We start from the raw sequence: 13,081 nt of genomic DNA, 5'->3' as shown, positions 1-13,081 counted from the left end.
CTGTCAAGTCATGTCCGACCCGTAGAAACGCCATGGACACATCTCTCCCAGAATGCCCCACCTCCACCTGCAATCATTCTGGTAGTGGATCCACGGAGTTTTCTTGGTAAAAATACCGAAGCTGTTTACCATTGCCTCCTTCCATGCAATAAATCTGAGTCTCCATCCTCGACTCTCTCCCATGCCTCTGCTGCCCAGCACAGTTGAGTTTTGACTTGTAGCAGATTACCTTTCACTCACTAGCCACTGTCCAAGCTAGGAATGGAATGGGTAGGCCTCTGCTTGACTCTCCCTCCCCTAGTCGAGACTGTTAGAGTACTGGAAACTCTCCAGCTGTGACCCTGAGAGGTGAGAGCAAGGATTAGAGCCCAGGTATTCTGACCCGCATGCTTGTGCCCTCTCCACTAAACCATGCTGCTTCTCTGTGAGCAGAGCACTGCACTGGGCAACTCTTTTAGCCAGGGCCCTGCACTGGGAACCTCCAGTGGGCAGGATACACCTTAATAGGTACCACCTATGGTCAGGACACTGTACTGGACTCTTGAGAGCATATACCAGCACTTAGAACAGTGCCCAGCACTTAGAACAGTTCTTTGCACATAGTAAGTGCTTAACAAATACCATCATTATTATTATTATTATTATTATAAAAGACATGAGTCCTATCTTCAAGGAGATACAATCTAAAAATCTTTCTCGGGGAAAAGATTTCCAGATGCAACTCAGGAAACCTCCAATGGGAAATAGAAGCCCTCCAGCTTCTCCTGACCACATACAGGAGAGTAGTCTTTTTGTTTGGAGTGGAGAATCAGACTGGGCAAAAATGTCTTTTTTCTTCTTGGTCTCCTTTATCTCCCACCAAAAGACTTAATGTTATAAAATCAGTTTATGTCACATTGCAACTTGGAACGCCCTCTCTCCTCAAATCCAACAGACAATTACTCTCCCGTGGTTCAAAGCTTATTGAAGGCACATCTTCTCCAAGAGACCTTCCCAGACTAAGTCCTACTTTCTTCTTCTCCAACTCCCTTCTGTTTCACCCTGACATGCTCCCTTTGTCCTTCCCTCCTCCCAGCCCCACAGCACTTATATACATATCTGTAATTTATTTATTTGTAACAATGTTTATCTCCCCTCCTCTAGACCGTAAGCTCGTTGTGGGAAGGGAATGTGTTCATTCATTGCTGAACTCGTCCAAACACTTAGTGCAGTGCTCTGCACACAGTAAACACTCCATCTATACGATTGAATGAATTAATGAACTTTCACTTACAAATTGAGAAATTCTCAGTTACATTTCCCTCAACAATCACTACTCAATTGCACTATATTATTAAAGCACAACCTGAATGGAGAATTAACTACACAGGGGGAGCCGTAATTTTGAATTTCTTGGCTTAGGGAATTTTAGAATTTCCAAGCACGATATGAATTAGTGTCATATTTTACCCTGATTGAGATGAAGCATCAAGAACATAAGGGAAGGGAACTATAAATCTTAGCTAGTTTAATAACACCCGTTTTCTTCAGTAATTTACAACAGCAAACAACATAGACTAAATCCTGTGAAGAGTTTGTCATTTTTTATTTTGTAACAGGAATTATTTACTTTCTGCCCATAGGTTCTCAAAGGACCTCGGCCAGCTCTGCTCTAAATCAGCAACCAGCACACACTGGCCACTCCATAAATAATGGCCACCAAACTGTGACTTCAAACTCGGAACAGAACACAAATGGCCCTGGCTCTGGGGGAATCAGGCAATTATGGAGGAGCAGTTTGTCTCTACAAGCCAGGCTGGGCAATCAGTAGACGAGGCATGGTCTTTTCCTAGTAGCCACAATTTACCTGGGCAAATAGCAGCATGCCGGGGTCAGCCCAGAGAGTGGCTCACTGGTGCCTCTGGGACTAGAGATTTCTAGACACTTAATTCAGTAAAATGAGGGAAATACTGCTCACTGAATCAACTTGCCCCCTCCTACCTCACCTCACTGCTTTCCTACAACAACCCAACTCACTTGGTTTGCTCCTCTGGTGCCAACCTGCTAACTATACCTTGATCTCTTCTATCTAGCTGTCGACTTCTCACCTGCATCCTGCCTCTGGCCTGGAATACACTCCCTCTTCATATCTGAAAGACAATTACTCTCCCCATCATCAAAACCTTACTGAAGGCTACTGACTAACTAAGCCCTCCTTTTCTCTTCTCCCACTCCCTTCTCTGTTTCCCTGATTTGCTCCCTTTATTCACCACCCCCGACAGCCCCACATCACGTATGTACATATCCTTAATTTATTAATTTATATTAATGTCTGCCCACCATGCCCCCACCCAGGCTGTATGTTTATTGTGGGCAGGGAATGAGTCTGTTTATTATTATATTGTACTCTCCCAACAACTTAGTGCAGTGTTCTGCACACAGTAAGCACTCAATATATGTGATTGATTGAGATGATGAGATACTCTCTGACACTGTCCATAAAGCCCGTTGTTGGACAGGGACCGTCTCTTTATGTTGCCAACTGTACTTCCCAAGTGCTTAGTACAGTGCTCTGCACACAGTAAGCGCTCAATAAATATGACTGAATGAATGAATGAATCTGGTGCACTGAGGCTGTGAAAAAAACTTAATGAGGGACATAGTGAGCTGGTGTTTATTGGTATTATTATTACTGTTGTTAATAATTATGGTATTTGTTAAGCACTTACTAAGTGCCAAGCACTGTTCTAAGAGCTAGGGTAGATACAAGGTAGTCGGATTGTCCCATGTGGGACTCACAATTTTAATCTCCATTTTACAGATGAGGTAACTGAGGCCCAGAGCAGTGAAGTGATTTTCTCAAGGTCACACAGCAGACAAGTGGCAAAGCCAGGATTAGAACCCATAAACTTCTGACTCTCATTCCCATGCTCTATCCACTACTCCATGCTGCTTCTTGTCAGGAGCTCTTCTGCCATACGCTGTCAATGAATTTGACTACGTAGGCAGAACAAGCTCCAATAAGCACAATCAAAAAGACTTACTGCAGACAACCAAGACTGGGGGGATACAACAAGACATTTAGCTTACCATCATGATGTAGGTCTGTCCTTGTATATGGTCATAAAATGAGGACTTACCATGGAGGATCATCAAGTTGGCAAGGAATGTGTCTGTTCATTGTTGCATTGTACTCTCCCAAGTGCTAAGTACTATGCTCCGCACACAGTAAATGCTCAATAAATGTGATTGATTGAATGAGTGAATGAATGACCTATTTCACCAGCATCATCTATGGACCACTTTCAGCATCAGATGCCAGGACTGAATCTCCAACAATAAGGCCTTGGAATGCAGTCAGATCACCAGCACCGAGGTGAGATTCACAGGCCCACAATTCCACTTTGGCCCCAAAAGGATGTGACTAAATTTTATACCCAGAAAGGAGGTGGATGGGGTGAACACAGAATTGCATCTCCCCAGATCTCATGGCACCAAGAGAAGGGAGCACCAGCTGAAGATTCAAAACAGTGACAAGGAAATATCTCCTCTCATGGTCTGTGTGAGTCCATGAAATCAGCTATTATAGAGTATTCTGCAGACAGAAAGTATCAAAAGCATCCAGACACGCTTGCTCAATCCAGGAGCAATTATTAAAGGATATTGGATGGCTACTTGTAGCCAGGAGGCTGGATGCCAGGAAGTACACCCAGATTCCTCCAAGGTCCTTTGTTACTATTCTTGGAGACCAAATATTCTTGGAGGTATAATCTGAGCCTATATGGCATCGTTTTTTTTTAGTGTTTGCTAATGCTTACTATAGTGCTAAGCACTGTATTAAATGCTGGGGTGGAAATAAGCTAATCAGGATGGACACAATCCATGTCCTATAGGGGGCTCACAGTGTTAATCCCCATTTTACAGATGAGGAAACTGAAGCACAGAGAAGTGCAGTGACTTGCCCAAGGTCACATAGCAGCGGAGCAGGTCCCAGAACCCAGGTCCTTCTGACTCCGAGGCCGGTGCTTTATCCACTAGGGCATGCTGCTTCTTACATTCTTATCCCTCTTGTTGTGACTTTGAAATGTCATGCAGAAGTTCCCAAAGGCCTCTTTTCCTGCTTCTCTTAGACCACCTCCTTTTTTCTAGGTGAAATATTTAGTACTTTTTTCCCTGAGAACATGGTCAGAATCAAAGCAAGCATTCTCCACTCTAGCATACTGCTATTGCAGCACACTGCCTAGCAGAAAGTAGATATAGTACAGGCCTAGGAGTCAGAAAGACCTGAATTCTAATCCTAGCTCAGCCACTTCACTATTATGTGACCTTGGGCAAGTCTCTTCACATCTCTGGGCCTCAGTTTCCTTAGCTAGAAAATGGAGATTAAGACTGTGAGCCCCATGTGGGGCATGGTCTGTGTCCCACCTGATTAGCTTGGGTCTACCCCAGCATTTACAACACTGCCTGTCACAGTAAGTACTTAATAAATACCACAGTTTTTAGTTTTATTATTATTATGAGCATGAGATAGCCACAAATATCATTGAATTCTGCCTCTACTTTTTTATTGGAGTTTTAATCAGGGGCACAACTGGAATGCTGAGCATCTGAGAATTCACACACATGCACACTCGCATACAAATATGCATACACACGCACACACACACACACAAATACACACCCTCTTTCCTAGCATATTAAACCAACAGAGCATACCTAAACACAATAAATAATGCTGGACTCCAAGCTCTTTAAGATGTCTCCAATCATAATAGAAAACAATGGGCCTACTGTAATTGCCTTGTACTCAGAGAGAGCTGCTGGTATGTGTACTTAGTTTATTTGGACTCTAATTTATACATTCAATTGCTTTTTCTGCTCTTTCATCCTGATGTATATTCTGATGCACACCCCTTGTAAATCAGTTTTGTCTGCCACCCCATCACATTGTGAGCTTCTTGAGAACAGAAGAAGCTATGAGGAACAGCATGGCCTAGTGGAAACACCACGGGCCTGAGTTTGAGGACAAGGGTTCTGATTCTGGCCTCGCCACATACCTGCTGGGTGACCTTGGGCAAGTCACTTAACTTCTCTATGCCTCAATTCCCTCATCTATGAAATTGGGGATTTAATAACTGTTCTCCCTACTTGGACTTGAGCTCCATGCAGGACCTGACTAGCTTGTAGAGAAGCAGCATAGCTCAGGGGCAAGAGCCTGGGCTTGGGAGTCAGAGGTCACGGGTTCTAATCCCAGCTCCACCACATGTCTGCTGTGTGACTTGGGCAAGTCACTCAACTTCTCTAGGCCTCAGTTCCCTCATCTGTAAAATGGGGATTAAGACTGTGAGCCCCATGTGGGACAACCTGATCACCTTTTATCCCCCTCAGTGCTTAGAACAGTGATTTGCAAATAGTAAGCACTTAACAAATGCCATTATTATTATTATTATTATTATATATGGGTATGCCACAGTGCTTAGTAATAATAATAACAGTAATAACTGTGCTATTTGCTCTGTTCATTCATTCATTCATTCAATCGCATTTATTGAGTGCTTATTGTGTGCAGAGCACTGTACTAAGCACTTAAGAAGTACAAGCTGGCAACATATAGAGACGGTCCCTACCCAACAACGGGCTCACAGTCTAGAAGTGGGAGACAGACAACAAAACAAAACATGTGGACAGGTGTCAAGTCACCAGAATAAATAAAAATAAAGCTAGATACACATCATTAACAAAATAAATAGAATAGTAAATATGTACAAGTAAAATAAATAGAGTAATAAATCTGTACAAACATATATACAGGTGCTGTGGGGAGGGGAAGGAGGTAGGTCAAGGGGGATGGGGAGGAGGAGAGATAACTAAGCTCCAGGGTAGATACAAGCGAAGCTGATTGGACACAGTCCCCATTCCCCATGGGGCTCACAGCCTTAATCCCCATTTCACAGATGAAGTAACTGAGGCACAGAAAAGTGCAGTGACTTGATCAAGGTCACACAGCAGACAAGTAGCAGAGCCAGACATAGAACCAAGGTCCTTCTGACTCCCGGGCCCGTGCTCTACATTGCTTGGCATAGAATAAGTGCTTAACAATTCTAATTCTAACAGGGAATACATATGTCCCATTGAACTCTTCCAAGGGCTTAGCCTAGTGCTCACAAATAGTAAATGCTCAGTAAATATCATGGATTAATTGAGCTGGTCTATGAAGGTGACTAGAAAAGTGCCTGAGCAAAGTTTGCTGAATTTTGCCAACACTTAAGACTCAGATCCAGAAGCTTGAGTTCATTGCACTGGGGGAGAAAAGGTGGGGAAATTTAATCAGAACCCACCACTTCCCACACCTTTAAATATAAAAGTTTTGATATCCACATAAATCATTAAATAAACAAATTTCCCTAAATTCATTAATTAGCATTTATTGGGGGCTTACTGTGGGCAGAGCCATGTACTAAGCCCTTGGAAGAGTACAATACAACAGAATTAGCAGGCATATTCCCTGCCCTTCAGGTTCTAAGAGTGTGTTCTCACAAGTCTAATCCCGGTTCCACAACTTGTCTGCTGTGTGACCATGGGCAAATCACTTCACTTCTCTGTGCTTCAGTTCCTGTATCTGTAAAATGGGATTAAGACCACGAATCTCATATGGGACAGAGACTGCATCCAACCTGATTAGCTTGTATCTACCCTAGCACTCAGCACAGTGCCTGGCACCTTGTAAGCACCTAACAAATACCAAAAAACCCCCAAAAACATGTTAGCACAGGGAGCTGGCCGAGAAGCAGAACATTCAGGCTACCAGCAGGTCTAAATTTCTGGTGAATTTCTCCCTCATTTCAAACTTCCCTTGATTTTGGAATGAAGTAGCATCTTATACCACTTGGAAATCAATCAACAGTCTGGATCCATATCCCCTCATTTCAGACCAAGGTACTGAGTCCAAATCCTCCATTTCTTCATGAGGATCCTCCCTGAGCCATGAGTGGAGAACTAATATCCAATCTTATCTTTCTTTAGCTAACTACTCTACTGTCTTCAGTGTACTCTTCTGGATCGGGCACTACCGACGTATGTGATGCATGTGGCACTGTCTACAGAGTCATGGCTGAGATCTTTCTTCTCTAGAGCTAGACACAGGCCGGAGCAATTATTCAATTCCTCTGGCATTGGAAAAACTGGCTCCAAAATTGCAGTGCAAGAAACCAGCCAAGTAAACGGGCTTTTTCTGGGGGATTTTCACCCATGCACCTGTGCATGGGTGAAAGAGCAGCTGCCCTCGAGACTGGCTACTGGTACCAGATCACACATGGAATCTTTGGGTGGGAACAGGATCCCTGCTAAAATACCACTTTCCCAAGAAAGTCTTTTGGGTAAATTACCATCTAATTGCTAGGCAACTAGCTAATTGCTATGCAGCTAGCTAATCACCTCAAGAGGCTAATCCGTAAACAGTTTCTAGTCTCTGAAACTGAATGCTGTAGAAATTCCACCCCATTCCCTGGTATTTATGCTTCTGCAGAACTTTTTGGTCACCAGAAAAGTATTTGCATATCTTGCCTCCATTTGCAATTCATTTATAATTCGTTTATCAAGGAAATAGGGCTATTACATTCATCTTTGGGAATATCCTTCATTTATAAAATTAATAAAGCCTTTATTCGTTTATTCAGACAAGTCACCAGAACACAGAACCCATTAACCAGATTTTAACCTCTGAAAAAGCTGTCACACCACCAATTCCCTTCCTCCCCTAAATACATCTGAACCGATTTTTCCCATCCAGTGATCAGTGAGAGGAAAGTCAACAATTAAGAGCTCAATTTTATACTTCTGTGCACACAATCTGGGCTCAGAGAAATAAATCTTGCCAAATCATTTGCCAGGGAGAATGGAGTAGTTGATTTCAAAAGATAGAAATTAGGATATAGTTATAATTTTGATGACAGGGTTGCACCTGCAAATGATTGTGGTGCCAGTAATTGAGATTTACAGTGAGCGATTTTTGATCTCTGGCTCCTGAGTGACTGAAAAGCATTTCAGACCTGAGCCAATCATGCAGAATAAATATGTGAGAAACAGGAAACATCGTGGAGAGGAATCAATTTTGGTTACCTAAATCTTTCAGGCCATTTACGACCTGGAAGGAAGCGGCATGGCCTAGTGGAAAGAGTGCAAGCCTGGGAATCAGAGGACCTGGGTTCTAATCCCACCTTGGCCACTTGACTGCTGGATGATCTTGGGCAGCTCACTTAACTTCTCTGGGCCTCACTTTCCTCAACTGTAAAATGGGGATTAAATATCTATTCTCCCTCTTACTTAGATTGTGAGCCCCATTTGGAACAGGGACTGCGTCCGACCTGATTGATTTGTGTCTGCCCCATGCTTCTAACAGTACTTGACACATAATAGGCGCTTAACAGATACCATAACAGAGAAGCAGCGTGGCTTAGTGGATACAGCACAGGGCTGGGAGTCAGAAGGTTCTGGGTTCTAATCCCATCTCTGTCACATATCTGCTGAGTGACCTTGGGCAAATCACTTCACTTCTCTGGGCCTCAGTTACCTCATCTGTAAAATGGGGATTAAGAGTGTGCGCCCTAATATGGGACAGGGACTGTGTTCAACCTGACTACGTTGCATCCACCCCAGCACTTAAAACAGTGCTTGGCACATAGTAAACACTAAACAAGTACCATAATTACTATTATTATTTTTTAAAAAATGTGCAAACATAGCTCAGTGCCCTCTGCTTACCTCCCCAGACCTATGTCATGCCAGGACACTATAATCATTTTAATTTTGCCCTTTAATAATAATAATAATGGCATTTATTAAGCACTTACTGTATGCAAAGCACTGTTCTAAGTGCTGGGGAGGTTACAAGATGATCAGGTTGTCCCACGGAGGCGCTCACAGTCTTCATCCCCATTTTACAGATGAGGTAACTGAGGCACAGAAAAGTTAAGTGACTTGCCCAAAGTCACACAGCTGACAATTTAGCTTCAGCTTTAGAAATTAAACATTCGTATCTCATCCTCTGACTTTATCATAGAGAGGAACACTACCAACACATGATGAGGATAACAATATTTTATTTTAAATACAGTTCATAGCAAGAATGGTATGGGCTACTTTATTATTATTAAGTGCCATCACATCATTTCCGATTCATAAGGCCGCGATAGATATATTTTCTCCAGAACACCCTATCTTCTGCCAGAATCTGTAACCTTGCTAACGGTTCTTCCATTATCAGCATTGCTCTCCCTTCCGTGTCATCTATGCATTTGGATCTGTATCCTTTGGACATTTGATAACCACCCTACCTGCAACCTCACAGCACTTATGTACCTATCTTTAAATTATTTATTATAAATTACTTATTTATTCATATCAATGTCTTTCTCCCCCTCTAGACTGTAAGCTCACTATGGGCAGGAAACGTGTCTGCAAATTCTGTTGTATTGTTCTCTCCCAAGCATTTAGAACAGTGCTCTGTACAAAGTAAGTGCTCAGTAAGTACCATTGATTGATTGAGGAAGCGGGTATAGACAACTTACTCGAAGTGTTCTGAAAGAAATGGTAGGAGAGTGGTGGGGTGATAACTAGAGAGAGCCATGGGGTCAGGGGAGGGTTTTTTTTTGTAGGATTGGAAAGACATGAACATGTTCGAAAGCAGTGGGGAAAAAGCCATGTTGAGATGGCAGTCAAAGAAGGAAGAAGGGAGGGGATGAGTGTTCTGTTAAGCTCTGAAGGGGTGGGGTCAGAAGTTCAGATGGAGTGACTGTATTTTGAGAGAAGGCAGGAGTTCTCTTGAAAAACTGCTAGGAAATATGGGAGAGTCAAATAAGGGAAGGAGAAGGGAGGAATTCATTCATTCATTCATTCAATCATATTTATTAAGTGCTTACTGTGTGCAGAGCACTGTACTGAGCACTTGGGAAGTACAAGTCAGCAACATATAGAGACGGTCCCTACCCAACAGCGGGCTCACAATCTAGAAAGGGGAGACAGACAACGAATTGGAGAGGAGCAGGGGAGATTTTAGGGAGATCATGCCTGATGGTTTCAATTTTATCAGTGAAGTATGTGATTAAGTCATTAGGGCAAGAAATTGTAATAATAATAATAATTATGGTATTTGTTAAGCACTTACTATGTGCCAAGAACTGTTCTAAACTCTGAGGCAGATACAAGGTAATCAGGTTGTCCCATGTGGGATTCACAGTCTTAATCCCCATTTTACAGATGAAGTAACTGAGGCACAGAGAAGGTGAGTGGCTTGCCCAAGATCACACAGCAGACAAGTGGCGGAGCAGAGATTAAAACCCAGGTCCTCTGACTCCCAAGCCCGTACTCTTTCCAAGAAGCCAGGCTGATGGCTGAAGGGGGATGATGGGGGCTGATGGGTGAGGCAGCTGGACAGGAGTTTTGAGGAGGAAGTTGAATGTCAGAAACAACTGGAAAAGGCAATGGGCATGGGAGCCCTATGTATGTATCTGTAATTTTATTTGTTTATATTAATGTCTGTATTCCCTTCTAGACTGTAAGCTCATAGTGGGCAGGAATGTGTTATATTTTATTCTCCCAAGTACTTAAAACAGTGCTCTACACAGAGTGAGTTCTCAATAAATACAGTTGACTGACTGATTGAGTTAACAGTGCTTTGCACATAATAAGCACTTAATAATGCCATTAATAATAATAATAATAATAATAAGGATGAAGAAATAATGTTGCCGGGCAGAACAGAGGGCAGAGTAAAAGCACGCAAGGATGAACTTGAGATGGATGAGATCAGCTTGGTAACTGGATTTCCACTAACAGCGCTCTGCAGCTCATGCACGAGAACAAAGGAAGCAGACTGTGGAAGTGATCCAAGGCTGTGTATTAGTGATGATGATGATGATGGGATTTGTTAAGCACTTACTGTTTGCCAAACACTGTTCTAATCTCTGGGATAGATATGAGGTAATCTGGTTGTCCCATGTGGGGCTCACAAACTTAATCCCCACTTTACAGATGAGGTAACTGAGACACAGAGAAGTTAAGTGACACACCCAAAGTCACACAGCTGATGAGTGGTGGAGCCAGGACTAGAACCCACGACCTCTGACTCCCAAGTCCATGCTCTTTCCACTAAGCCATGCTGCTTCTAACAAGATGCTAATGCTAACCTACTCCCTTTACCTCAATCTCATTTTTCTTGCCACCACCCACTGGCCCACATCTTGATGATGATGATGATGGTATTTGTTAAGTGCTTACTATGTGCAAAACACTGTTCTAAGCACTGGGGAGGTTACAAGGTGATCAGGTTGTCCCATGGGGGGCTCACAGTTTTAATCCCCATTTTACAGATGAGGTAACTGAGGCACAGAGAAGTTAAGTGACATGCCCAAAGTCACACAGCTGACAGTTGGCAGAGCTGGGATTTGAACCCATGACCTCTGACTCCAAAGCCCATGCTTGTTCCACTGAGACACGCTGCTTCCCTCTGGCTTGAAACTCCATCACACTCCATATATGATAAACCACTACCTTTCCCACCTTCAAAGCCCACTTTCAGATTGCGTCTCCTCCAAGAGGCTTATCCAGTTAAGCCCTATTTTCCCCTACTCCCTTTCCCTTCTGTGTCACCTATGTACTTGTACTCTTTAAGCACTTGACATTCATCTCACTCTCAGCTACCTTAGCATTTCTGTACATATATGTAATTTATGTCTTCATAACAATGTCTGTCTCCCCCTCTAGACTGTAAGTTCCTTGTGGGCAGGGAATGTGTCTACCAACTCTGCTGCATTGTAGTCTCCCAAGCACTTAGTACAGTTCTTTGCAAACAGAAAGTGCTCAAAAATGGCATTAACTGAATGATAATAATAATTGAGGTATTTGTTAAGTGCTTACTACTACTATCCAACTGTGCTGGATACAATCAAATCAGATTGGACACAGTCCCTATCCCTCGTGGGGCTCACAGTTTCAATCTCCATTTTACAGATGAGGTAACTGAGGCCCAGAGAAGTGACGTGACTTGCCCAAGACCTCACAGCAGACAAGTGGTGGAGCCAGAATTATAACCCATGATCTTGAGACTCCCAAGCCTGTGTTCTATCCACTTCATCATGCTGATATAGGCTCCATATTTGATGCTCAGTTTTCAGCTGCGTGGGGCAGAATTGCCTGATGCTTTGTTTTATTTCTTAAAATATTTTCTCTGTACCGCTTACTTTTGGTTTTCCAGTTTTAGCTCTCCATACACAGTGGTTTGGGTATCTTGCTATCACTCATTCCCCTCATGTGTCCTGGGTAGACACAACTAATGATAGACAACGTGTCTCACCCTGTTCACACTCTACATTAGGCTGGTAGGAGATTTCTTCCATGTTAAGAGCAGAATTAAAAACAAAAGGAGTATCTTGAGTGTTTTCCCTAAGCCATTGTTTAAACACTGGAAACCACTGCTTATCTTATTTGCTTGTCTAAACATGATCTTGGTGTATTGTTACCACTGGATTAATCTTTCATTTGCAACCCATACAGTACATAAGGAGTTTCCTCATTGATCAAAAAAAGGTCTTATTCATGGATCTTTTAGTTTAAAGGCAGAGAAAAAAAATGCATGTATTATAGAGGGTGAAATTGAGTGAAAATAATTGAATAGAAAGGATAATTATCGGAGCTAAAATGGTATTTTAACTATTGCTTTAACTGTTTTGTAGTAATAATATTCCCCTCTCAGGGTCACAACTGGAGAGTTTCCAGTACTCTACCAGCCTTGACTAAAGGAGGGAGAGTCCAGCAGAGGCCTACCCATTCCATTCCTAGCTTGGGCAGTGGCTAGCGAGTGGAAGGCAATCTGCTACAAGTCAAAACTCGCCCATGCTGGGCAGCAGCATGCAAGAGAGAGAGTCGAGGGCGGTGACTCAGGTTTACTGCATGGAAGGAGGCATTGGTAAACCACTGCCACATTTTTACCAAGAAAATCTATGGTTACACTACCAGAACAATTGCAAATGGGGGTGAGGCATTCTGGGAGAGACATGTCCATGGAGTCGCTATGGGTCGGACATGACTTAACAGAATAAGACAACAG

The 13,081-nt window shown here is 42.9% G+C and overlaps 2 non-coding genes across 2 annotated transcripts; one reads left to right on the top strand and one right to left on the bottom strand.

Annotated features, from left to right (window-relative positions):
- Positions 1-213: 213 nt before the first annotated feature.
- LOC119927764 lies at positions 214-351 on the bottom strand. Its single transcript, XR_005450737.1, has one exon. It is a non-coding gene; the product is annotated as a small nucleolar RNA SNORA7 (small nucleolar RNA).
- Positions 352-12,717: 12,366 nt separating this feature from the next.
- LOC119927603 lies at positions 12,718-12,855 on the top strand. The gene has a single exon (XR_005450590.1). It is a non-coding gene; the product is annotated as a small nucleolar RNA SNORA7 (small nucleolar RNA).
- The last annotated feature ends 226 nt before the right edge of the window (positions 12,856-13,081 follow it).

This window comes from Tachyglossus aculeatus, chromosome 4, assembly GCF_015852505.1.
Source record: "Tachyglossus aculeatus isolate mTacAcu1 chromosome 4, mTacAcu1.pri, whole genome shotgun sequence".
NCBI classification, from domain to species: Eukaryota; Metazoa; Chordata; class Mammalia; order Monotremata; family Tachyglossidae; genus Tachyglossus; species Tachyglossus aculeatus.
The sequence above is the reverse complement of the archived record's forward strand: the minus strand, read 5'-3'. Positions and strand labels throughout refer to the sequence as shown.